Source organism: Triturus cristatus, chromosome 2_1 (assembly GCF_964204655.1).
Source record: "Triturus cristatus chromosome 2_1, aTriCri1.1, whole genome shotgun sequence".
Taxonomy (NCBI): Eukaryota; Metazoa; Chordata; class Amphibia; order Caudata; family Salamandridae; genus Triturus; species Triturus cristatus.
Genome location: NC_140581.1, coordinates 529,523,875 through 529,550,830, shown reverse-complemented (window position 1 = coordinate 529,550,830; position 26,956 = coordinate 529,523,875). Strand labels below are relative to the sequence as shown.

The window sequence follows — 26,956 nt, the reverse complement described above, 5'->3', positions numbered from 1 at the left end:
AGAATACTCTGAGTTCTACTGAACCAGCTGTTGTAGCGTAACAGGGCTTAGCACACCCTGACTACAACTCTTAGCAAGGGATCAGTAGGTAAACAAATAGTGTAGGTAGGTGCATCACTTACACCTCACTAGAAGCATGTCGGTCCACGGAGAGTCTGCGGAGACTCCCTTAGTGGTCAGTGACCCTCCACAGGTCATGTCACGATATGCAGCTCTTAGCTTCAAGGAGATGAGACAACTGTGTGCCTCCAGGAAGCTAAACCAGGGTTCTAACCCTACCATCGCATTTCTGATAGGTCTCTTAGAGACGTACGATGCCAGGAGGTCCTCTAACACTGGTCCCCCCGATGCTGATGGGAACATGCCTCCCTTAGAGGGAACCCTTGGTGACCCAGACCTCGACCTCCATACAGAGGAGGAAGACAAGGAGGAGTTATCAGGAGACGAGGCAAACAAAGGTCCAGTGGTAGTCGGTAGGCTTACGAGGACCAACTTAAGCAGGCATGAGAGTGGAACTGGGGGAGCCCCGGGCCCACGCTCAAGCAGGCCTAACATTGGGAACGGACGAGCTAGGTCTCTCTCCAGAGGCTCTAACAGATCTGTTCGAACACATGTCTCTCAGGCATCTTCTCAGAGAGGAATGACGTCCCCTCAGAGAAGGGAGCATGAAGCGAAGATGAGGGAAGTCAATCTGAGGATCGAGCGGGAAGAACTTGCCCTCGCCAAAGAAAGACTTGCCTTAGCCCGAGAGCAGAAATTAAGTGGGTTAGATCCCACTGGTGGCAGCATTCTCCTTAGAGAGAAAGACAGGGGTATAGACACTAGACACCTGAGTAAAATAGTGCCCCCCTTTAAGCAAGGGGACAACATCCACAAGTGGATAACTGCTTTGGAGAGGGCCTGCACTGTCCAGTGCGTCCCCCAAAGTCAGTGGGCAGCTATACTGTGGCTCTCCTTTGAAGGTAAAGGTTGAGACAAGCTCCTCACTACTAGAGCTGAGGATGCAAACAACTACCAAGTCCTGAAGAATACACTGATTGATGGATTTGGCTTAACCACGGAACAGTACAGGTTGCTGTTCAGGGACACCCAGAAAATCCAGTCTCAGGATTGGACTGATTTTGTCGATTGTGCCACTAAGGCTTTGGAGGGCTGGTTGCTGGGTAGCAAGGTTACTGATTACACAGGATTGTGCAATCTTATCATGAGAGAACAGATTTTAAACAACTGTCAGAACCAATTGTTGCATCAGCACCTTGTCGACTCGGATCTGACCTCTCCCCAAGAATTGGGAAAGAAGGCAGACAGATGGGTCAGAATAAGGGTCAAGCAGAACCAGACTCAGAACCAGGGTGGTCAGAAGAAAGCAGACCAAAAGGGTAGTAACAAGAACGAACAAAATGACCAGAAGTCTTCGACAGGTCCCCAACAAACCAAAGAGGGTGGGGGTCAGGCTTCACAGAAGAAGAAGACTCAAGAAGGCCAGTCAAAAAGGTGGTGCCAATACTGTAAAAGTAAGACTCACTGGTTTAGTGAGTGCACCAAGAAAGGAGGGCAAACTCCTGCCACTGCAGCCCCTAAGGCACCTGCACCCCCTAGTACAGTCAGCAGTGGTAGTGCGCCTCCCAAGGCATTAGTTGGGTTAACCTTGGGAACCGAGGGGAGTGACGACTTAGTCAGCACGCTCACTCAGGCCGTCCTTGTCTGTACAGGGGATATGGATATGTCCCCTGATGCCAGTCCCAATACTTTGGGCAAATACAGACAGACACCTTTGATCAATGGAAAAGTGGCTCAGGCCTACAGGGACACTTGTGCCAGTGTCACCATGGTGACGCCTAACTTTGTGGACCCTGGACAGATCATGCTAGGTACCGATTACCTAGTGACCAATGCCAGCAACGTCACTACCAATCACAGTATGGCAGTTGTTGATTTCTCCTGGGGAGGGGTAAGTGGCCCGAAAAAGGTTGTGGTTAGTTCAGACCTCCCCGTAGAATGTCTGTTGGGCAATGATTTGGAAACGTCACAATGGTCAGAAGTGGAGCAGAGGACTCACATGGAAATGTTAGGCTTGCCAGCACATGTCCTTGCTGTGACCAGGTCACAGGCCAAAAGATGCCCCACTGAACAGGTGCTGGATCCTGGAAGAACGGACCAGACACCTTCCAAGAAAAGGAGCAGTAAGGGTAAGGCTTCGCCTTCCCCCTTGCCCCAGGTCGTGGATCAGGTCTCTGAGGAGGCTGACCTTAAAGAACTGAGGGAAACTGAGCCGAAAGAGCTTGAACCTGGTCAGGTTGAGTTTCTGGGCTCAGGGGGACCCTCCAGGGAAGACCTGGGGAAGGCACAGTTAGACTGCCCCTCACTTGAACCCCTCAGACAGCAGGCTGCTGCTGAGGCTGCAGGGAACGCCACAGGTACCCACAAAGTGTACTGGGACGATGGACTCCTGTACTCCGAGCCAAGAGACCCCAAGCCTGGCGCGACCAGGAGGCTGGTCATCCCCTTGTCTCTGAGAGGTTTCCTTCTTACCTTGGCCCACAAGATTCCCCTTGCAGGTCACTTAGGCCAGAATAAGACTTGGGACAGAATTGTTCCACACTTTCACTGGCCCCACATGTCCGAAGATACGAAGGAGTTTTGCCGCTCCTGTGTCACTTGCCAAGCCAGTGGTAAGTCAGGTGGCACGACAAAGGCCCCCCTGATGCCACTACCAGTGGTGGGGGTGCCCTTTGAACGAGTGGGGATCAACATTGTCGGACCAATGGAACCCCAGACAGCATCAGGGCACAAGTTTATACTGGTGGTGGTGGACCACGCCACCAGGTATCCTGAAGCTATTCCCCTTAGGACCACTACCGCACCTGTGGTGGCACGGGCCCTAGTTGGAGTGTTCTCCAGAGTGGGCTTTCCTAAGGAGGTTGTCTCAGACAGAGGTGCAAACTTCATGTCGGGATATCTGACTGCAATGTGGAAGGAGTGCGGTGTCAACTACAAGTTCACCACACCCTATCACCCGCAATGCAATGGGCTTGTTGAGAGATTCAACAGGACCCTAAAAGGGATGATTCACAGACTACCTGAAAAGCTTCGGCGGAGATGGGATGTCCTGATACCCTGCCTCTTGTTCGCCTACAGAGAGGTCCCGCAGAAGGGGGTTGGCTACAGCCCTTTTGAGCTTCTGTTCGGACATCCTGTAAGGGGACCCCTTTGTTTGGTAAAGGAAGGATGGGAGAGACCTCTCAGAAAGCCGGCATCAAACATTGTGGACTATGTGCTCGGCCTCCGCTCGCGGATGGCGGAGTACATGGAAAAGGCATCTAAAAACCTTGAGGCGAGCCAAGAATTACAGAAAGCTTGGCACGACCAAAAGGCTGTCCTGACTGTGTACCAGCCTGGACAGAAGGTGTGGGTGCTGGAGCCAGTGGCCCCAGCAGCACTCAAAGACAAATGGTCTGGGCCCCACACGATCATTGAGCAAAAGGGAGAGGTCACCTACTTGGTAGACCTGGGAGCCCCCACCGGGTGCTCCATGTAAACAGGCTCAAGTCATATGTCGACAGGGAGGGCATGGGCTTGCTCATGGCCACAGATGAGGGACAGGAGGAGGAGAGTGACCCTCTCCCGGACCTGCTCTCTCAGAACCCTGACGATGGGTCAGTAGATGGTGTTGTCTTTTGCGGCAGCCTCTCTGGACATCAACAAAAGGATTGTAAACAGGTTCTTCAATCCTTTCGACATATGTTCTCTCTGACACCCAGTCAGACCAATTGGTGTACCCATGAGGTCGACACTGGGGACAGTCTGCCCGTAAAGAGTAAAATCTATCGACAGCCTGATCATGTCAGAGACTGCATCAAGACAGAGGTGCAGAAAATGTTGGAGCTGGGAGTCATTGAGCCCTCGGACAGCCCCTGGGCTAGTCCCGTAGTTCTCGTGCCGAAACCTCACACCCAGGGCGGTAAGAAAGAGATGAGGTTTTGCGTGGACTACAGAGGTCTCAATGCAGTCACTAAGACTGACGCTCACCCAATACCAAGAGCAGACGAACTTATAGACCGGTTGGCTTCGGCCAACTACTTAAGTACGTTTGACCTGACAGCTGGGTATTGGCAAATCAGGTTAGCTGAGGAGGCCAAACCCAAAACAGCATTTTCTACCCCGGGTGGGCATTATCAGTTCGTGGTAATGCCCTTTGGTTTGAAAAATGCACCTGCCACCTTCCAAAGGCTGGTGAATCGAGTTCTCACTGGGTTGGACGACTTCTGTGCGGCGTATCTGGACGATATCGTTGTCTTTTGCTCCACCTGGAAGGATCACCTGGTCCACCTGAGGAAAGTGTTAGAGGCCCTGCAAAAGGCAGGCCTCACTATCAAGGCCACTAAGTGCCAGATAGGGCAGACACAGGTTGTATACCTGGGCCACCTTGTAGGTGGAGGCCAGGTTCAGCCATTGGAGAGCAAAATACAGGCCATACAGGACTGGGCTCCTCCAACCACCCAGACTCAGGTTCGAGCTTTCTTGGGCCTGACTGGTTATTACCGGAAATTTGTCAGAAATTATGGATCCATTGTGACCCCGCTAAACGATCTGACAAGTAAAATGATGCCAAAAAAAGTTCAGTGGACAGCAAGCTGTCCGAAGGCATTCGATGACCTAAAGCAGGCCATGTGCACAGCACCTATCCTAAAGAGTCCAGACTACTCCAAACCATTCATTGTCCAAACAGACGCTTCGGAGTTGGGTGTGGGAGCTGTTCTATCTCAACTGAATTTTGATGGTCATGACCAGCCCATAGCTTTTATTAGCAGGAGGCTGACCCCCAGAGAGAAGAATTGGTCAGCTATTGAGAGGGAGGCCTTTGCTGTGGTTTGGGCCCTGAAGAAGTTGAGGCCATACTTGTTTGGCACTCACTTCAAGATTCAGACCGACCATAAGCCCCTCTTGTGGCTAAATCAAATGAAGGGTGAAAACCCCAAACTACTTAGGTGGTCCATTTCCCTACAGGGGATGGACTTCACAGTGGAGCATAGACCTGGCACTGATCATAGCAATGCAGATGGGCTCTCCAGGTATTTCCACTTAGAGCTAGAAGACTCACCTGGTCAAGGTTAGCTTATTGTCCCAAAGTTTGGGGGGGGTCATGTAGGAGAGTAGGGTCTGCAATCCTATGATCACCCAGATTTTTTGCTTTTGCTTCATTGGTTTACGACTTTCCCTGGCTGTGGGCCTGCCAATCAGACCCACAGCCTAGCTGTTCTCTCTCGAAATTAATACACATGTACATTAGGTGCATCCACTAATTGGAACTGGGCCGCCTTGTCAGTCCCTGTCTCAGCATACCACAGGTATCCAGGGCATCGGTGTACCCAGGGCCTACCAGGGGCTGCAGCATGTATTATGCCACCCCTGGATGGCCGCCCAAATTTGACACAACTGGCTGCACGACAGCTGGGGCAAGGTGGTGTAATCACCCGTTGCTGTAGGTGTAGTATTCCTATACCTAACCCTAAAATGGACACATGGATTCCTATCAGTCACTCCTATGGCAGGCCTTATCAATCCTGAAGGCAGAGTGCTGGGGATCATGTGGGATGGTGCTCTGGTGCGAGCTGAGCCCGTCGACGGCTTGCGGAACCAAGTCCTAAATAGCCGTTCCATGGTGACGCGGGCCAACTACCTTAAAATGCATTATAATCCTTGCGGTTATTTGCTAACTTTGGCATCGCATCACCTACACATGTCGAGTAAGGTGTCATACGAATTGGAATACGAACCCCTCGCCAGTTCTGGCGACGGGGTTAGCATTCCACCCTTCTAGAGGGACACGACATGGAAGTAACCTTGAACCCCGGTTAAAGTTGACTCAAGCCTCAGCATCACAAAATGGATGCTGCCACCAGACACAAGTCTGACCTCCTGCTGCTGGGAGACCTTCCAGCGAAGGGGGCTTGGACAAAGGGTTTCCTGTCGAGGGCGGTGTTAGCACCATCCCAGACAGGGTTTGTGTATCCCAGGTAGGCAGGGCTGAAAGGAAGGTGATTGCAAGTGGCACCCCGGTGCTCACTGTGCATAGCCCGGCTCAAACCAGTTTCGGGGGCACAACAGCCCCTGAGCTGGGGCGAAGCCGGACAAAGGATAGGGGTGTAACCACCCCCCTCCTGGTCACACCCAGAGGTAGGACCTAGTCACAGGCCAGCCCCTTTTTCCTAGAATAAAGGTGGGAGCGGGTCCCCTTCCCAAATTGGATAATTCTGAATCTTGAACTACTTTCCACGAAAGGAACTCTTGACTTTTCTGAAGACTCTCCCTTGTGGCTAAGGAGTAGCCACCCTGCACCAGCAGGCACCAACTAAGCGCTTGCGGTTTGATGTACGTCTCTCCCACGGATCAAGACTGCCCAGCTCGACGAGATCCGGGTTCCCTGCCATCTCTGACCTCTACCTACATCGTCAGCCCAGCTGAGATTCGTAGGTGTGACGAGACCTGCGGGACCGGCCATCTTCAGAACCTGCACGACGCTTATCTAACACGCCCACCGAGGGACCCTCGAGTGAGTGTACCTAGGGTTTGAGAAGCCCTAACCCTGAGCGGCTCCAGCACCGAAGTCCGCCTCCCCAGCATCCACGAGATCTGCGTGGGGGCCCTTCTGCTCCTTGCTGTTCACCGCGTTGTCCGACCACTCGCCGACCGGCTTGTGGCCCTCTTCACGACACACCACGATAGTTTGTTTTCATCACTGGTCTGGTTGCTCCAGACTGGCCCTTGCTCCCCTTCAACAGAGGAGTACCTCGGACCCTCCTGGTCCACTCCAGACGCCATCTTGACTCCACCGCGTGGGTTTGCCACTGCCAAGACCTGCTGCCCCACTCCTGTGCCCAGCATCATCGACAGCAGACACCTTCGTGGGACAGCTCGCCCTCCATCCTGGTCGCCGCCGCGCCTCCTGGTCCGAGGAACAGCCGAGTCCGACGTCATCCACTCACCTGGTCGAGGTGACTTCAGCCGGTACCTTCCTGGTACCCACACGATCGCTGGCTAGCGGTTGAGAACTGAGTCCCCTCTGCTTTCAGGTTTCCTTCAACACCGATCCAGGCTTGGATCTCGCTGAAACATCGACACTGGTCGCCTGCCAGCAACTTCTTCTTTCAGGCTCCTGAGACTACAACGAGGACTCCCGACATCTTGCCGAACCTCACGCAGCCGCAGCCTCTGGGCTAGGTAACTCGAGCATTTCGGTGCTCCATCGCAGGTTCGCTCTACCAGTGTCCAGTTCCTTTTTCGTTTAGTCCCACTGATCGGATCACTCCGGAATCAGTAACTCCAGACTCAAACCACTCGCATTTCACTGTTAGCGTAGATGGTTTCTCGTGCCCTTCGGGCATTTGTGTAAATTGTGCAACTGAAGTATTTTCTAAGAGTTTTGTAGTGTGCTTAGCTCCCGGACTCATAAAGAGCCAGGGTAGTCTTGTTGTAAATAAATATCTTTTATTTTCATAACAACTTGTGTGGTGTCCTTTCACTTGACGTTCAAGGGGTATATGTGATGGTAAACAGCTGGCTTAACACGCCCTCTAGAGTTTAGCCTAAAGACTGCTCGTATCCACGCTACTAGGATAGCTGGTCTAAAAGGTTGACTTACAACCAATCATCAATAAGAGTCGTTTGGAATGATACACAGTGATCACTAGAATAGTGAGCACTACATATCAGGCCAACTTCTCACAAAGGGTTTTTAACTACCAGGACATGTAAAACTTAAAAATACATGTCCATCTTTTTTAAATACACCGCACATTGCCCTGTAGACTGTTTGGAGCCTATGTTCAGGGTGACATGGTTATTAAAAAGTAAGGTTTAGTCCTGGCAAAAGGCTTATGTTGCCAGGCTGAAATGGCAGTTTAAAACTGCACCCACAGCACCAATAGCAGGTCTGAGACATGGTTAAAGGGTTACTTAAGTGCTGAAGGCCAACTAGAAGCATGTAATTTACAGGCCATGGGTACACGTAGTACCGCTCTACTAGGGAATTACCAGTAAACTAAATGTGCCATTTGGGTGCAAACCAGCTTTACCATATTTAAAGGAGAGAACACAATCATGTTAGCACTGGTTATCAGTGGTAGAGTGCACAGAGACCTAAGGTCAACAAAAACGAGATCAGCAGAAATCAAGTAGGAGGGTAAAAAGTTTGGGGGAAGACCAACCTAAAGCTGTCAGGTCTAACAATGAGTTTTTAACAGATGCCAAACTGGACAAAGCGATGTGTGGAGTTGAGACTACGAGGCAAAAAATTCCAAGCTTTGATTATAGAACGAATGCACATTTTCTTAAAAGGTTACATTTGTAGAAGATGGAGAGTACAAGGTCTAGAAGTTCGGGAAGAGTGTGTCTAGTAAACAACGCTTCCATGTGGATATTGGTCGAGCAGTAGGGGGCTTTGTGGCATATGCCAAAAGTCTTGAGGTGGCACTGTTATTCAACAGGGAGCCCAAGAAGACACATCAGAGTGGATAAGGTTTGTGGGCAGCAGCATTTTGGATGTGGTTAAGTCTGACAATTGTATACACTCTTAGTTTGACATAGAGGGAGATGTAATAATCTACTTTGGATACAAAGTTTAAACAATGGTTTTCCTAGTCTAGGTATTGTGGTCATGCAAACAAATGTATCAAACAAAGGTAAGAAAGAGAGGAGGGAACAAAGGAGCTTGTATTCCTGGCCTGCAACCATGTCTTCCCGCTCATTCTACTGACCCGACTCTAGATGAAGAATGCGTATGGGAACAAATCAATCTGGCATGTAGCCCATTCCTTGTACGAAGTACTTTCTGCAAGCTTTCCTGACTGAACCATTTGAGTACGGTGTTTTGGAACTGCGCCGGGGTACACATAGCAACTTCCTGGCTTGGAGTATCACTTTTCTGCATTTTCGGTTTGATCAGAAATGTATACGAAGGAGGGTTAAGTCACCTCAGTAGTTTTTACAGAATTATTCTTTTCATTTGCATATTTACAAATGTAGTTTCATGAACATCTTCGAATGAGGAGTCTGGGAACTTTTAGTTTTATTGTTTTAATGCCTTATTAACATATTTTTTAGTGCTGTTCTTGATTTTCTGCCTATTTATGTATGCCATTCATAATTTGTGCTTGCATGTATTTGTATACCATTCTTAATTTTCTATCCCAGTATGTTTCATTTCTGCAATGCTTATTTTACTGTTGACTATATTCTATTATGGTTGGCATGCATGCATATATTTTTAGAATCAGTATCTGTTTGTTTATTTTATTTTTTTAAATGTTTTTATTTGTTATTATTTCTTAACATCACAATCGAGCCATACATCATTCCAATTAGTATAGTCATTGATTAACATCACGTTCATCGCGCCATCCATTTACAATCTTCAGTATAGGTGGAAATACGGTCAGATCATATCTCTTAGCATACAATATTGCACAATGTAATCCTCACCTCCCAAAGGGACCCCCAGTGGCTAGCTCATCTCAAATTTTAGTCGCTCAAGTCTGGTTCTGAGTCTTCGGGCGGGGGGCACATACGTTTCCCCGAAAGGGGTTACATTTTCCCCATACACGTGTCCATTTTCGGGGGCATCCCCTATTAATAAACACTGTCTTTTCCGCCACCATGGCACCATCGAGATCTCGGCACCATTGCTCATGGGTGGGGATCGTCAGTGCTCCCCAATGTTGTGCGATGTTCCGCTTAGCAAATGCGATGGTCAGTGCCACCCATTCCTGTGCTGCATGGTCGAGATCCGTTGGCTCCCACACATTAAGTAGACATCTGCGTGGCTCAGGAAGGACCTCAACCCCGCAGACCTGGGTCACGTGGCTAACACCGCTCCCCAGTACCGTTGAATGCCAGGACAGTCCCAGATGATGTGATAGAATGTACCTATCGACCCACAGCCCCTAAGGCAAAGTGGCGTTTCTGCTTTCCCTATTTTGTGAAGTGTCGATCTTGTGTAGTATGTTCTGTGCAGTATTTTTAGCTGCACAAGCTTCAGTCTGGAGGGGGTCGCAACTTCTCGTGGGGACGCAAGCGCCTCCTGCCAAGCCTGCTCGTCAAGCTCACCTATCTCCGCCTGCCACCTCTCCCTAAGGGCCTGTGTGGGGTCTTTCTGGTTATTAACCAGTTTCCAATATGTTAATGAGATTGCTTTTTTGGCTAAAGAGTCGGTTAGCAAACAGTCCTCCAGTGGTGAGGACTCGGGCAGAGCACTTCCCGGAGGTATGGCCCTTGTAAGGGCATGTTTTATTTGTATGTATCTGTATTGCTCTGTCCCTGCCATTTGATACGTTGATTGGAGTTATGCAAAGATGACCACCTCCCCCTTTTTCCAAAGGTCGCTTACCTTGGAAATGCCTATCAGGTCCCACTGTTCAAAGCCTTTGCTTTTGCGCAGCCTGCCAAACCGGGGAGAGTCCCATAATGGTGTATGTTGAGTTATCGTCCCCTCCCATCCCAGTGCCCTCTGTGCCCTGTACCAAACCTGCACCGTGTGTGCCGTTGGACCGATCAGTTTGTTTATCTTGCCTTTGTCATAAAGGGTGCCCATTATTCCGGCCGTACCAATTAGGTGTGTGTCCATACGAAGAGCCGGTTCGTCCTGGGGGGCGTGCAGCCATTGATTGATCACTATAAGTTGTGAGGCCCAATAATATAGATGGACGTTTGGTAGCGCAATGCCACCGTCATACCAGCTCCGCGGTAGTTTACGCATAGCTATACGGTGAGGCTTCCCCTCCCACAGTAGGTGACCCACCTCCGCCGCAATGGCTTTGAAGTATGAATCGGATATTGGCATGGGTGTGTTTTGTATTGCGTAAAGAAACTGGGGTAGAGCCATCATTCAATGTCTGCGGGAGGGAGTGCCAACTTCTAACGTCCCTCCTGAGCCTCTTCAGCGGCGGAAGCAAGTTGCACTCTGTAAAGTGCTCTTGGTTTGGTGTGATGTAGATGCCAAGATATTTGAATCCGTCAGTTGCTATCTGTATCTCAGCCCCTCGGGGCAGGCATGGGGAAGGGCCGTTGAGTATATATAGCACCGATTTGTTCCAGTTAATGGAGTAACCAGAGACCCTGCCGTATGAGGCGCAAATATCTAACAGGCAATTGAGGGAGCGCTCCGGGTGTGTCAAATATAGCAAAATATCATCTGCGTAGAGGGAGATCCGGTCCTCCCAGTCTTCTGTCCATTTCAGTCCTTTTACCACCGTGTCCATCCTGATCCATGCCGCAAGCGGCTCCAAAACCAACGCAAACAGCAAAGGGGAGAGGGGGCAGCCCTGTCTAGTCCGACGCCCCAGCGGAAAGTCTTCCGATAATTGCCCGTTGACCGCTACCTGCGCCAGCGGCTGCGAGTATAGCAGCTTTATCCATGCACAGATTTTGGGTCCAAACCCAAAGCGCCGCAGTACCGCAAAAAGAAATGGCCACTCTACCCGGTCAAAGGCCATACTGGCATCTAAAGATAGAATGATCGCCTCTTCCTGTATGTCGGGTGCACTAGCTAATATACCGTGTAGGCGCCTGAGGTTCATTGCTGTGTTTCTGCCCGGCATAAAGCCGGACTGGTCCGGATGTATGAGCGTCTTTAAGTGGGGTTGTAGTCTGGTCGCTAGTGCCTTTGCTAGTGTCTTCGCTTCCGCGTTAAGGAGTGAGATCGGCCGGTAGGATGAGCACTCCTGAGGGGGTTTACCGGGTTTGAGTATCGCTATGAGTGTAGCCACCCTCTGATCTCGCGGGAGCATTCCTTCCTCTAAACTAGCCTTGTACATTCTTAATAAGTGCGGTACCAGTGTGTCAGTCTCTCTTTTGTACCACTCCACTGGGATCACATTGGGTCCCAGCGCCTTCCCAGGCTGTAGGCCCCTGATGGCCGCGGCAATTTCCTCAGTGGAAAGATCCACTTCTAGTAGTTGTGCATCTTGTGAGGTCAGCCGTGGGAGCTGTATGTCTTGCAAAAAGTCTAGATTTTCTTCAACTGTTGTCATTGCCATTGGAGTGTACACTGTTTCGAAATGATGCGCAAATGCCTTTGCAATATCATTTGGGTCTGCTATCGTCTCCTCAGTGGATAACCGAAGGTGCGCCACCCAACGACTGGCCCTCTCCTTTTTGTCTAGCCATGCCAGTAACTTTCCAGTTTTATCCCCCACTTCGTATATCGTATGGCGTGTTTTCGTGATTCGAGTCGTGGTCACCTCCCATTCATGGTCCCTATACGCCTGTCGAGCTAAGTGTAGAGCATGGGTGTTGGCGCTGTTGGGATCGGCTGCGTGATCACCCTCCGCGCGGTCTACCGCACATTCCAAGTCTAATACTTGTTGCGCCTGCGCTTGCTTATGTGCAGTGATCGCAGAGATGGCCTGTCCACGTATAACTGCCTTATAAGCCTCCCAGAGGATAAGTGGAGACTCAACTGTATGAGCGTTATCCTGAAAGTAGTGCTTCATGGTCTTGTGCATGATTTTCCCAATCTGTGGAACTTTGAGATATCCTGGGTAGATAGGGTAAATACGTCTCCAACCCATGAGGCGAGAAGAGTATGTTAATAGTAAGGGTGAGTGATCCGAGATGCCCCTCCGGAGATGTTTGACCTCTTGTATATCGTCTAATCCTGTATGGGCGGTAAAGAAATAGTCTATCCGAGATAGACTATTATGCGCCCCCGAGTGGTGTGTGTACTGGTGCTCTAAGGGGTGGTACATGCGCCAGACATCCACCAAGCCAAGTGCGACAGTGAAGTCCTGTAGGCGTGATGAACCCGTTCCTTGATCCTAGGGGGACATCTATCTCGCGCGGCATCCATTATGGTGTTAAAGTCGCCTCCTATGATGATCTCACTGGGGGTAGGTCTAGCAGGAACTTTCCTATAGCCCTAAACGCCATCGCGTGCAAAGCCAGAGGTATGTACACTGAGACAAAGTTAAGAACCCGCCCTTCCCACTGACAGGAGGCTGCTGCAAATCGACCCTGATCATCTGTTCAGGTTGCGGTCAGGACCCGAGGGCAGCTCCTGCGGAGCAAGATCCCAACCCCACTGGAACCCGACGTGAATTCAGAGTGGGTCACCATTTTAAAGCCCCATCTGTCCAATGCCTTGACTGCCGTACCAACCATGTGTGTTTCCTGTATCAGGGTGACTGATGGTGCATGCCTTTTGAGGTACTGCAGTACCAGGCCTCTCTTTATCTTATTCCCAAGGCCCTTTACATTCCAGGAAATTACTGTTAAGGGCGACCCTGGTACCAGCTGGTTGTTCACCTGTGAGCTAAGGGTCGTGTCCGCCATAGACTCATGAGTGTGAGGACGAGGACATGAAAACGGATCCCTGACTGCATTGTATCTGACGCGTGCGGCGACTTTTGTTTTGCTAATTCCCATAGATGTGCATACGCTCGTATGTATAATGTAAAAAGAACAATAATCAGGAACATGAACCAAATTCCCCTTGATAAACCACAAACATCCTCCTCTCCTCCCCCCTCCCTGCTCCCCTGCTAGACAGATTTCGAACTACCCGCCTCCCCAACAATGCAGAGTGATTCAATCCCATTAAACAGTACTTGCGTGCGGGGGAAAGTCCGAGAAGCGCCTCGGTGTCCCCTTTGCTCAAAGACAATAATCAGGTTGTCCGTCTTATCTTGTAGGTGCATCGCTGTCGTTCCATTATGGTGTGCCATACACATTCTGGTTTTTGTCGTTCGAATCTCAGCAGCGCTGATCAACCGGCACAGTTACCCCCTCTCTTTTATTTCTTGTCTTCCTTTGTTTGTGTTTTGTTTTGTGTTCTTTACTGATCCCGGGCCGGCCCAGGCGACGGGGCAGTATTCAACCGATTATGGACAAGGGACATCGCTGCCCAGCTTCTGATGTGGGGAGTCCTCTTTGTTCTCAATATTGCGATCCGCGGTTTTGTTCCCCTCCTGGAGTTGTTGCGGGTGCCTTCCTGTCCGCCGGTGCCCTTCTGTTGGACGCCAGCCCTCTAGCCAATCCCATGCCTCCTCCGGTGTTTCGAAAAACCACGTTTTCCCATCCACCACTACTCTCAGCTTGGCAGGGAACAACATGACGTATGGTAACTCTCTACTTTTAAGTTCTTTTTTAACCTCCATGAAGTTTCTTCTTTTCTTTGTGACTGCTGCAGTATAGTTGGGGAAGAAAGAGATCAGTGAGTTCTGGATTCGCAGCGGGGGAGCCACCCGCGCAGTCTGTAGTATGACATCCCGATCTCGAAAATTGAAAATGCGGGCTAAGATAGGTCTGGGGGCTGCCCCCGGTTTAGGCTTGCCTCCCGGGATGCGATGTGCCCTTTCCACTGAAAAGAAGGTGGAGAGCCCCCTTGGCTGGAGCCTAGTGTTGATGAGGTCTTCGACGTAGAGATCCATGGCTTGGCTTCCTTCACTCTCCGGGACTCCTGTAATTCTAACATTGTTGCGTCTTGATCGCCCTTCCTGATCGTCTAGCTTGGCCGCCATGATCTTGTTATCCGCTTCTAACTGGCGGACCTTCCGTTGTAGGTCGCTGGTGTCTGTCACAAGGACGGTCGCCACCCTCTCCACCTCCGTGACTCTGGTGGCCATTGTCTGAAAATCCGCTCTTAGAAATGATACATCCGAGGAGATCGATCCCACTGTGGTTTGCACGTTAGTGAGGGCAGACATTATGTCTTCAAGCTTGACTTTTGATGACCCTTCAGGTGTGGGGGCTACCTCCGTTGGAGGCCGACATTCAGGCAACATTGAAGCGTCTTTGGAGTACGCATATTTGTCCAGTTTGAGCTGCGGAGTCGTGCGAGGCCCCTTGCCCCCCATCTGTGACCGGCTTCCCAGATCATTATGCACCTGTCTCAACTCACTGGACGGTAATCGCCGCCGCCTGCCAAGTGCCTACCAGACACACGTGGCCTGTCGGTTTTTCCAAGCTCTTAGTATGATGGGTGGGTGGGCCGATCGGGTGGTGCGCAGCCGGCGCCGGCCAGGACTCCTCTTGCGTGTATTTCAGCTTTGTGAGCCCCTTACAGGGCGAGTTCAGGGGTGGCGTCACTTATATCCGTTCCATACGTTAAGTGTCCTCTGCGATCAATACCCCCCAGGCTGTAGGTCTCGCCTCCGCTCCACGTATCACCTCGCTTGGTCACTGCCCCTGAGTTTGATGACAGCGGTTACGTTACAGACCATGGCCGACGGGACCACGCGCCGCCTCTTCTGGCCCCTCACTCCTCCGCTCCCTCCCTGAATGCGCTGAGGGGTATCCCGCCCCGAGGTGCGTCTTCGCCTCACGTTCTCCTGGGTGTCCCAAGCGGCACTGCCTGTCTGTCTTTCACATATAGTCCCAAGAAGGAGCTTGATTATGCCGCCTACAAAGCGAAAGCTGGGGGGCCATAGGTGCTTTGTTAGGCACTGGAGTCTTTAAGGGGGTGGTTGTGTAGCCTCATCAGCCAGCGCAATGCCTTTCACCTTACCCCAAAGCTGTCAGGGACCCTCTGTGCACAATCACCGCCTCCGCGGTTCCTCAGGGACAGCAGGATCGCGTAGGCCAGACCAGCGCCGTACTTTTCACTGGCACCTGGGTGTCTGTCCCGGCCGCCGGGTCCCTCCGCGTACGGTAATTCTTACGCACTGCTGCCGGGTCCTTGCATAAATCGAGGCCGCGGCGCCTCCGCTGCTTATAGGCCGCCGCCCGCAGTGTGGCCTGTGTTCTTCCTGCGATGCGGCTATGTGGACGTCAATCGGATCGGCGGACGTTCCATGCCGGTCGGGTCAGCGCTGAATAGTCTTTGTTGGCTGCGCCGTCCTCGCGAAGGCGGCGATTCGTGTGTTTCTGCCGGGCCCCCTGCAGAAATCGAGGCCGCTGCGTCACCACTTCCGCTAGGCTGCCTCCAGCAACGCGGCCCGGGCAATTGACGTGACGCGGTTGGGCAGTCGCTGACAGGATCGATGGATGCTTCTTATCCTCCGATGTTTACTTGTGTCTTTGGATGCGGATTTCTGTCAGGATATGTTGCCGGATTGGTCGGGGAATGTGAGCTAGTCCCGGAGCTCTTCTACACCGCAGCCATTTCTCCCAGCTGCAAGCCACGCCCCTCTGTTTGTTTATTTGATTAGGGAATGTTATCCTTGAGTTCCGAAGTGGTAAACCCCTGTGTGCTGTTAGTGTGTTGGGCAGAATGCGGTTTGAGTGTTACAGCCTATGCAAATGTTATTTTTGTTGCTTGTTGTGGGGGTTATGTTTTTCACCCAAATGTTGCTTACTATTACGTGTGTTTGGGCATGTTTATTGCATCCCAAACAATTCATTCAGTTACTTGTGTGTGATTGTGCAGGGAAGCTGCAATGCAAACTGTACTTACCCTACTTAATGTTGGTGTTTTGCACTACCACCATGCTATCTTTTACTTGTACTGGGGCATATGTTTTTACACCCAGGCATTACTTATTGTTGCTAGTGATGGGACATGTTGTTGCACCCAAACCATAGATAGGTTCACTTGTACTGTGGGATGTTTGTTTCCACTCAGACATTTCTTGCTGTTGCTGGTGATGGGACACTTGTTTTGTGCCCAAACCGTACTTACATTTATGTTGCTGGTGATAGGCTTTTACGCTGCACCTAAACCGTGCTTCCGTTTACATGTGTTGGGCAGTTTTACTTGCACCCTATTGTTGCATTGTAATGGGCTAGTGAGTTGCTACCCAAACAATATTACATTACAACTTCTTACTAGTACTGGAGAAGGGGCATTTTTCTTTGCTCCCAAACCTTTTGCTTTGGGCATAAGAGTTGCACCCACAGGGGAATATGTTTTGCACTTTTTTAGAACTTCTTGTGTGGTTGGTTGATTGGGCAGATGTATGGCACCCGTTGGGACACACGTATTGCACCTTTGTGCTATGCTGTTGAGTAGGTGATTTTAGTGTGAGGTGTCACTTTTGTTGCTCCTCTCTATCGTACTGTCTGATGAGTGGGGAGAGTGTGAGTATTTCTCCCCAGTGGTGTACGTATGTGTCATTCTTGACCTTGTATCATTATTTCCTTCCCTGGTCCATCCATTTTACATGTTGTATGATAAATGTTTTACTTACACCATAATACTTTTTTTATGATGCTGAGCATTACTATCATCTGTATTAAATGTTTTACTCCCATGTTTTCTGCTCATCCCATTGGAGTTGTGTATAACTTGTTTACCTGGATTCATATTTTCTATTTTTTCGAAGGGAGGTGTGTGGTATCTTCGTGTCTTTGCTATCCATTCTCTGCTTAGTTATAAGTCCCCTGATGCTCAGCCAGTGTGACTGTGAGGTAATAGAATGCTGATGCGTGCATTGTTTGAGTGAGTGTCAGTTAGAATGTGTGGGCTGAGCAGCATCCTTAGAACCTCCTTTACCTGTAACCTGGGACTCCTACCTTGTTAATAAATGTTATCCTGTTTCACCTATACTACTGCCTACCCTGGATCTTCATTTACCACACGCCACCTCCTCCTTCACCACCACCAGCACCAACACAATCCCACCCCCAACTTAATCATTTTGAAAAATAATAGCAGGTTTCACCTGGTGCCATGTATGACCCCTGCAACTTGCAAGGTGCGCCTTTCTATTAAGGGGAGCCTACTTCTGTCCCAATAGCTTTGTTGGTGTTCCCATAGTTCGCAGACTACCAAAGATGATTATCTCAGAATTTGAAAATTTGGATAACTGTTAACACAGCATCATTTTTAATGTCATTGCAAGATGTGCTGACATATAGGCTTGGGTGAACTGTCGATCATTATTTTGAAAATAAAACATTGAAGCTACATCTGCTTGAAAATATCATCTAGAAAATATAACCCGAACAGGAAGCAAAATGTATTATTATGGATAAATATGCTTAACTCAAGGTTAAATATATATGCACAACCACGTATTTCCCTTAGTTTATAACCACTATGATGGTGACTCAATCAATCAATCAATAGATTTGTAGAGTGCTACTTGTCACCCCTGAGAGTTTCCAAACGGGTCCAGTTAATTAACCGATTAGCCAAGCCTTCAGGGACTTTTGGAATTCTAGAAGAGATGGGGAGGTCCATAGATAAAAAGATAGCTCATTCCATGCCTTGGCTCCTATGTAGGAGAAGGAGCGACCTCTGCATCTGCTACTTCAGATGCGGGGTGAGGGTTAGAGAAAGGGATGCGGAATGGAGGTGTCTTGTGGGCTGATAGAAATTCAGGCAGTGGTTCACACAAGTGGGTAGGGCCTTGTATGCATGGGTCAGGAGCTTGAACTGGCATCTTTTCTGTACAGGGAGGCAGTGGAGATCCCTGAGGTAGGGAATGATGTGGGTTCCTTTAGGGAGATCCAGGACGAGTCGGGCTGTGGCATCCTGCTGTAATACCTCGTAAAGAGCGTTACCGTAGTCCAATTGGCTGGAGAGGAAGTCCTGGGTGATGGTGCATCTTAAGCTTTTGGGTAGCCATTTGAATAGCTTATGAAGCATGCAAGAGGCAGTAGGAGGAGAGGTAGTTGGCCTGAGTCGTTATTGTTAGCTTGTTGTACAGAATGATGCCTAGGTTCCTAGCATGGTCAGTGGGGGTTGAAGTAAGAGTTCTGAGGGCCACCTCCCTATGGGGATCTTTTGTGTCTGAAAATCAGTACCACTCTCTTGTCTGTGTTGAGCTTTAGGCAGTTTTCCTTCATCCAGCTGGTGACGTCTGTCATGCAGTTGTGGAAGTTGGTCTTGGTGGTGTCGTTGGACAGGGAGAGGATGAGTTGTGTGTCATCGGATTTGATTGCAATGTTGAGTCAGTGGATTTTAGCAATGCTTGCCAGAGGTTTTTTAATAAGTGTTGAAGAGAGTGGGGCTTAGCGAGAATCCTTGGGATATTCCATAGATCATTTCCTTGGCTTCAGGGGTGAACAGGGGAAGAGCTGATATATCTGAGAGCAGCTCCTTTGATGCCTATATTGTGCAGCCTTGTGGTGAGTGTGTGGTGGAAGACTGTATCGAAAGGCTGACGAGAGGTCAACGAGGATCAGAGCCGCAGTCTCTCCTTAGTCGAGGAGGGTTAGGATGGCATCGGTATCCGTAATGAGGGCTGTCTCAGTACTGTGGTTAATGTGAAATCCAGATTGGGAGGAGTCTTATAAACCTGGCCCTTTTTGCATGTTTATCCCCAAAATGTTTGCCTTTTGCCTCCTATTTGTCTGACCCTGTTTTTGTTGGCTGTAGGATTCTGGGCACCTGACTACTCCAGATCAGTGCTAAAGTGCATATGCTCTCTGTGTAAATTGAAAATATAATTGGTTATCCATGATTGTTATATTTGATTTACAGGTAAGATCCAGTAAAGTGCACGGTGTGTGCCAGGGCCTGTAAATCAAATATCAATAGTGGGCATGAAGCACTGGTTGTACCACCCACATGAATAGCTCTGTAAATGAGTCTCAGACCTACCACTGTAGTGTCTGTGCGTGCAGCTGGAAACTGACATATTGCTCTGGCAAGTGCACCCACTTGCCAGGTCCTAACCTCTCCTTTTCTTACATGTAAGGCACCTCTATAATAGCCCCAAGGTACATATATGGGCAGGGTGCAGTGCACTCCTGTTTCCTGGGTTTTTAGAAACAGACATTACCTGGCTGTCTTTCCATCTGGCTAGCAATCACTTTCCATGGTCACCCATTCCCGAGCACTGGGACGCCCTGTTGCTGGGGCAGCCATGTGCTATACAAGCACTTCTAACATAACATAACATAACATATGAAAGGTAGGACATGTACTGGTGTGTGTGACATGTCCTGATAGTGAAATGCTGTGTATTTTATTTTTCACTATTCAAAGGCTGACTGTCCAATAGGCTATCATTAGAAATACGCTTTAACATTTTACATGTGTAACTTCCAATAGGTACAAGATAGAGAAATAGAGTTTAGGCTCTCTAAATTCAGACTTTATTAGCACACCTTTTAGTGAGGTGGTTTTTTAAATAGTGTGTTTGAAAATGGCACCTTTATAAAAATGGGCATTTTCTTGCTTTAGAATTCTTTGTGCTTCTGACAGTTTGTGTATTCAGCGTCTGGTTTTAGAGTGACAAGGGATGGGGATGTGCATTTACTCCAGACAGTCACAAGGGGGTTGATGTGTGTCCTGCCTTGGCTGCGTGACTCATCGCTGCGCTGGATAAACCTGGTCTGCACTTAGAGTGGTGGGAAGAGTTTTGCTAGCACCTGCTTAGGCTGTGTTTCCTTTGCACAATGCTATCTACACCCCCTGTGGTCATGCTGGACCAGGGAGGACAGGACTGGTTTATACTAGGCTCAGAGACCCTTGATGCAAAGAGAACAATGTCAAAATGGGGTATAAGTATTAGACCTTAATCCCCAAGACTTTAAATTACTTCAAAAAACAAGAGGACCCTGTCAAGAACTAGAGCAGAATGACTGTGTGAGGAGTGCTGCCTTTTCTGTGTGGGGGGTATTTTGGCCTGCAGTTGCTGCTTCAGTCTGTGGTGGAGGAAAAGGACTGACTTTTTTGCCCTGCCTGTGGTATCCTGCTTGTGAAGAATCTCAACGGGCTTGTGTGTTCTTGCCTCATGTTGGAAGTCTCAGGGAAATCATTTCATTTCATTTCAATCAGCTTTATTCGGTGCAATACATGTCACCATAAAAGCAAGACAATTATTATAAAAAGCATGCATAACACATCATTTACACAGTTTAAAAAAATACATTTGTAATATCTATGCAGCTCATAAAGTGCATAATTACAAGTACAATGACCAGAGCATGCTATCCTGCAGATATAATTTTTAACAAATACAACTATATGACAGCTCACAAGAGTGCTGGTATCATGTCTTTAAAAATTATAGTTAAAACAACACACATATATCAATATAACAAGGTAATCCACATACAGATCAGTGCGTTAAAATGTAAAACACTTCAATACAGTGCCTTCAGCCATTATTCAATCCTGGTTGCCCTCTAGTGTTTCTTATTTTCAGTGCAACTTTCAGAAAACTTGTTATACATGACAGGGTCAATGGGTCTTCAGCCCTTTGTAAGTATAATAGAGCGGCCCTGGCTTGTCTAAACTTGCCATTTTTTAAAATTCTTACTAAGTAATAACGCCTGGGAAATGAATAAAAAGGGCATAACAATACAAAATGAAGGGAATCCTGCGGAGATTTACTATCGCAACCGCAGGGTCCTTTCTGCTCAACCGTGGCGGTATAACCTACAGGATCTGCCAACAAGTGATGTATAAGGTTGAGCCTAAAACGAGTAAATAAAAACCTAGTTTCTGCATTATATATCAGACTGAGATATGGTTCCATGCCACCTACTGTTTTGGTGGTGCTGTGAGCGCAAGCTAAAATCTTCCTACCCTCAGAATCAAATCTACAGTCTGCAGCTTTCCTCAGGAGCAAGCTCTTAATTCTGACCTTATCTTGGGGTATGATTGTGGTTGGGTTAGTAAAAAGGTCTAGACATTCTATTCCTTCTAGTGTCAGTTTTACATATTTAAACCACTGGATGCGCATCCCTTTATCCCTACTGATGCAATCTCTAATAATTTGTCTCCCCAATTCCGCATCTGGATTGGTCCAGATCCTCAGCCAAGCCATAACGGGCCTGGCCTTGATAAGATCTTCGATGTATTGCCTCCCTAATTCGGCATGGGTGATGTAGGCTGGGGAGCTCTGGGGCGTTTTGAGTATTCTCCGCAGGAATTTATTTTCCTCAACTTGTATTTGCCGTACCCCTGCGAAGCCCCAGACTTCTGCGCCGTACATAACTTTGGGGCAGCAAATGGCGCCATAAAGGTGCATAACCTGCTCCGGCGACCACCGACCCAACCTACGGCCATAATTCATTATTGCTCCTGTTGATGAGATCAGTTTTGTACACCGTTCTTCAATTAAAAATTTAAAATTTAAAAGCCCATCAAATAAAAGACCCAGGTACGAAAATGTTTTTACTTGTTCAAGTGTGTGAGTGCCTATCCGGTATGTGAATTTTTTACACGGTTTCGTCCCGGCTATTAAAACATAGGACTTAGTTAGATTGGCTGCCAGGTCTAGAGTGTCCATAAAATCAACGAAGCCATCTATTAAACATTGCAGACCTCTTGGGGTGCGTGCCAGAAGGACCGCATCGTCTGCGTATAACAGCACTGGAATTGGGCGAGACCCTACCCTTGGAGTATCAGCGTTCAATTTGCACAATGCCTGTTCCAGTTCGTTTATATACAGGGAGTATAAGAAAGGTGCTAGGATACAGCCCTGTCTTACTCCACTCGTGCAATTGAAAGGTGCAGTTGTATTTCCCGCCAAATTGAATCGTACTTTGGCGGAGGTATTCCAATGGAGTGCTCTCATAATATTTACAAGGCCTGGCTCTACTCCTAATCTAATCAAAAGACTCCATAATTTTTCTCTGTTCACTCGGTCGAATGCGGCCGAGAGGTCCATAAATCCCAGATATATTGATTGGTCACTGGCTATAGTATATTTTGACACCAGTAAATAGAGATTCAGGCATTGATCCGTAGTTGATCTACCGGTCCTGAACCCATATTGTAAATCCGAGATTATATGGTACTCCTCTGCCCAGTCCAGTAGGCGGTTTAGTAACATTCTACCTAAGATTTTTGCGGTTACGTCAATTAAGGAGATAGGGCGATAGCACTGCGGGTCATCCTTTTTGCCTTTTTTAAAAATAGGCACTATGGTAGCTGTTGACCAAGAGCGTGGCATACCAGTGGCCACAGCTGCATTGATCACACGTGTCAGTATTGGGACCCAGAATTCTATGTTGGATAAAAAGAGGTCTGGTGGTATCCCATCAGGGCCTGGGGCCTTATTATGTGACAGTCCCAGAATGCCCGCTTTAGTTTCACCAAGGGTGAATTCGATCACTGTCCTCCACGGGCAAATTTTCTCTTCAGCCTCCGGGTATTCATCTAAAAAGTTATATAATTTTTTAAAATGATTAAACCAGCGCTCTGGTAGGATAGTTGTACCAATTACTGGTGCTGCAGAATCCTGAAAGCATGGATTATTTATGGTTCTCCAGAAGGTACTTAAATCCCTCCTCTCCGCGGCTTCCCTTAAAGTTTCCCAAGTTTGGGACTGTAAGGCAAGTCTCCTGCACTTAATGGCCTTTTTATAGACAGTCCTACAATGTGCTATATGTGGTTTGTTTCTAGGTCTCAATTTCAAACTTTCCTTGAGGTCTTTCTGTGCACGTGAGCAACCTTTATTAAACCATCTAGGCACATTAGTTTGTTTAGGAGGCCGGGAGGTTTTTAATAGGCTCTCTATGCGAGTGGCCGTTGATTCAAAAGCTTTAGTCACTGTACAACCATCAGCCAGGGGATCAGAGCAAATTTCAAACTCTTTGCCCCCTTCCTTAATTAAGTTCTTAAAAAAGGCGTTTCCATCAATACGAGACCACTTTAAGCGCCTCCCCTGGTCTGTAACCTTCTCAAGACTGCCTTCCGACGTGCTTCTTATTTCTTTGTTGGAAGACCAATTTTTAATCCATAATGCAAGTGGATTATGGTCACTGAATATACTCCAGTCGACTGTTGCCTCTTTAATCCATTCCCAAAATAAGTTGGAAACTAATATGAAATCTATTGTGGAACTACACCCCCTCCCTTTAAAAGTTGTTGGAGGACCGGAGCCTTCATCTACGCTCACTAAATCAAGTGTGTGTTTTAGTGAGTGAGTTTTCATCACTTTCTCTAGCTCCCTCCCCTCCTTCGCGTGTTCAAAGTGCAGACCTTTTGTCAAGGTGCAACCGGACCAACCCCCCATGCGAGATTTTAGGTTTTGGCACAAATGGCAGTTTAGGTCACCCACCAGGATTATATAGGGAGCCACTGTGGACTTACTCTGCTCTATAACAGCAGACAGGTGAATCTGCAAATCATGCAATATAGAGCCTTCCTTGCTCGATGCTATGGCGTTATAAAAACTAACAAGGATAAAACTCATTTTATTTCTTTGGAACCTTAAACCCAGGAAGTAGTTGGATTTCCAGTTCAAACTGGACCACACTCCTTCCAGCTGCAGGTCCACATATACAATTAATCCCCCAGTGGGCCTACCTGGAGCTAGTTTTTGTGCGGGGACAGCAAAGCAACCATATCCTTCTAGCTGGAAGGGGTTATGGTCCACCACCCACGTTTCCTGGAGACAAATAACATGAAACCTGGTCACATATTCCCTCCATTCGTTGTTCTCAAATTTGGAGGACAGGCCAGCTATATTCCAGGAAACTAGACCAATGTCACCCAACCTTGGCTTTTCTATGGGAGCAGCAATACTGGGAGAGGGAGTATGCAGTCAATCAACCCCCTCCAATCCAGAAAGTGAAGTAAAACGGTTGGAAGTGGGGATATTAAAAGTGGAATCTGCCATCAACTGGGCACTCTGATTTGTTGGGCTCACATAATTTCCTATCAGAGATCTTGGGTAAAAATAGCTTAAGTCGTGGGTGGATATACCACCCTCATAACCCTCTGGAAGCCAGTCTCTGATATAGTTTACCACTCTATGGTCTCTAAAATTGACAATTATAACATCACCTTGTACATTTTTAGGTCTTTGTCCCACCCAGTTCAGCCTTCTCACATGAAGAATCTCTCCGTCTAAGTTGGGGGGTAATGGTCTATTCACTCTTAACCAGTGCATTACTTTGTTCTTGAGAGTTTGATAACCTTCAAATTTCTCACATTCTAGTTCAGGAACCCCAGTGAGTGCGATGACATATGGAGCTGCCTCTGGCGGGAGATCAATGTGTGCAGAAGGGCCCCTAGGATTTTTATCTGTGTATGCTCTCTCAACACCTTTACTGGGTTCATAGATCTGACTGTTCGGGACACTGCTACACTTTGGCTTCATTATATCTGTGTGCTTATTCTGTGAGGCTGTGCTATTCTTATTAGAAGAAGAAAGCGTCTCAGCGCCTTTTACGGGGATTGTAGTATTCGTTGTTGTTTCAGGTGTTGGGCCTGGGGGGTTCAACGTGCAGGTTTTCGATGACAATTCCCTCAACAGATTCATGTTAGTTGTGCCAGTGTCTTGCAAAGACCCCAACTGCTCTGTTAGTCTCTTTACCCTTTCCACTAAAGGAGATAATAGGGACTTAACTAGTTGTTCTATGTCCCTCATTAGATCTTTATATAGGTGCGCTGGCGTATTACCTGATCCAGTATTACGTTCTGGTGAATCAGTTATATTCACAGCACTTGTGGGACTATTTGAGGGAAATCAAAGACTTCAGCAAAGATCCTTGCTGGATCTAAAAGAAACCTGCCTGGAAGGAGAGCGGAAGAACTGTGTGAGGAGCACTACACCTGCCTGATGTGTGTGGGGTGGGACAGCCTTCAGTTGCTTCCCCTGTCTGGAGCAGATGAAGGACTGGACAGTTCTTCACCTTTTTATTTTAAAGAAAATCATGAGGGGAGTGCTGAATCTTTGGGTAGAGCCGGTGGGGGATGCTTCCCCCTTCATTTATTCTGGCGAAACAGCGCTGTGTTCTTCACCTTGTTATCCAGTAAAAGTGCATGTGAGGAGCGCTTGATGCCTGACGAGCACTATATGCAGTAATTTCCCTTGCACTAAAATTAAGTGCAGGTGGAGCGCTGTGTGGAGGTTACTTGAACCCAAGGCTTGGGCTCAGTCTGCTGTACAAGAGGGAATAGGAGTTCCTCCTGCCTCTCTCCGTGCAAGACTGGCATTTAGTGAGCATTGACCTTTGGCTCCCTGAAGCGCTCCTCTCGCATTGCTGGCAGCCGGTGGAATCCCCCTGGATGGTCCCGCCTACCGGGGTACTCCGACGTGCATGGGGGTCTGAAAAGTGTTGTCCCATGGTACCATCTCCTGGTGTGAAGGCCTGCGTGATACCCGTTGGGGATTCCCCCCATGGAGCCCCACCTCTGGAAAGCTGCCGTCCTCATTCCCTGGGGCATCTGCCCTAAACAGACCCGGGAGATTCTGGCCCTACGCGGGGGACCCAGAGAAGTCGCCCTGTAGTGAAAGGTGGTCAGCCCCTCCACCTGTGTCTACATCTACCAATTTACACAGAGAGCATGTGCACTTTAGCACAGATCTACAGTGGTAAATTGTCCAGGTGGGTGCATTTCTTGCCACCTGGCCAGTCCCAGGACAATAACAAGAAAAAGAAAGCACTACGGAGTGTGTTCTATACACCAACAACAATACCCTCATAAAGTGTTGTTGGAATGCAGGGAAACGGCACCCTGTATGTCCTTGGAGATATTTAGTGACTCATGGACAGTGATATGTGGTGATTTATGGGTGATCTAAGTGCGGCAGGTTCATGCCTTGCAGTGACAAATCAACAACTATCTGTTTCAGGAACTGCACTTTATGTACGGTAATGTTGGTTTTCACAATGTTTTCATGACATGTGCGACTAAGCATTTGCTTTATTGCACTAACTGTGGTATTAGGCATAATGTTTTCAGTGTGGTGTTCATGACATGTGCACATATAAGTGTTTACCTGGTGCACTAACTGGTGTGTTTATGACAATTGCCTTATGGTAAAGTGATTTATGACTTATACAGTGTTATGATAATTGCCTAGTGGCAAAGTGATTAATGTTATTGTAGTCTATGGGTTTTATGTACAATACATGCAATACTTGTATATATCCTAGTGTGGGGTCTCTTTTGTGGTGTATTTTGTGTGTCACTGGTGTGTGTGTTGCACAAACACTTTACACAAATGCCTCTCCCTGACTACACAGCCACGATACCAAGGTGGTGAGCAGGAGTTATCTTGGGTGTGTAACTCCCTTACCCTGACTAGAGTGGTGAGTTCTGCCTGACTTAAATGTATACCCTAGCCAACCGGAAACCCCATTTCTAACAAATCTAGTAGGAGGTTGG

At 48.2% G+C, this 26,956-nt stretch overlaps 1 protein-coding gene across 1 annotated transcript in view; it reads left to right on the top strand.

The window, feature by feature from the left end:
* Positions 1-26,956, top strand: part of EDIL3 (EGF like and discoidin domains 3) — a 1,529,327-nt gene that overhangs the window by 1,365,346 nt on the left and 137,025 nt on the right. The gene's annotated exons all lie outside the window — the stretch shown is intronic.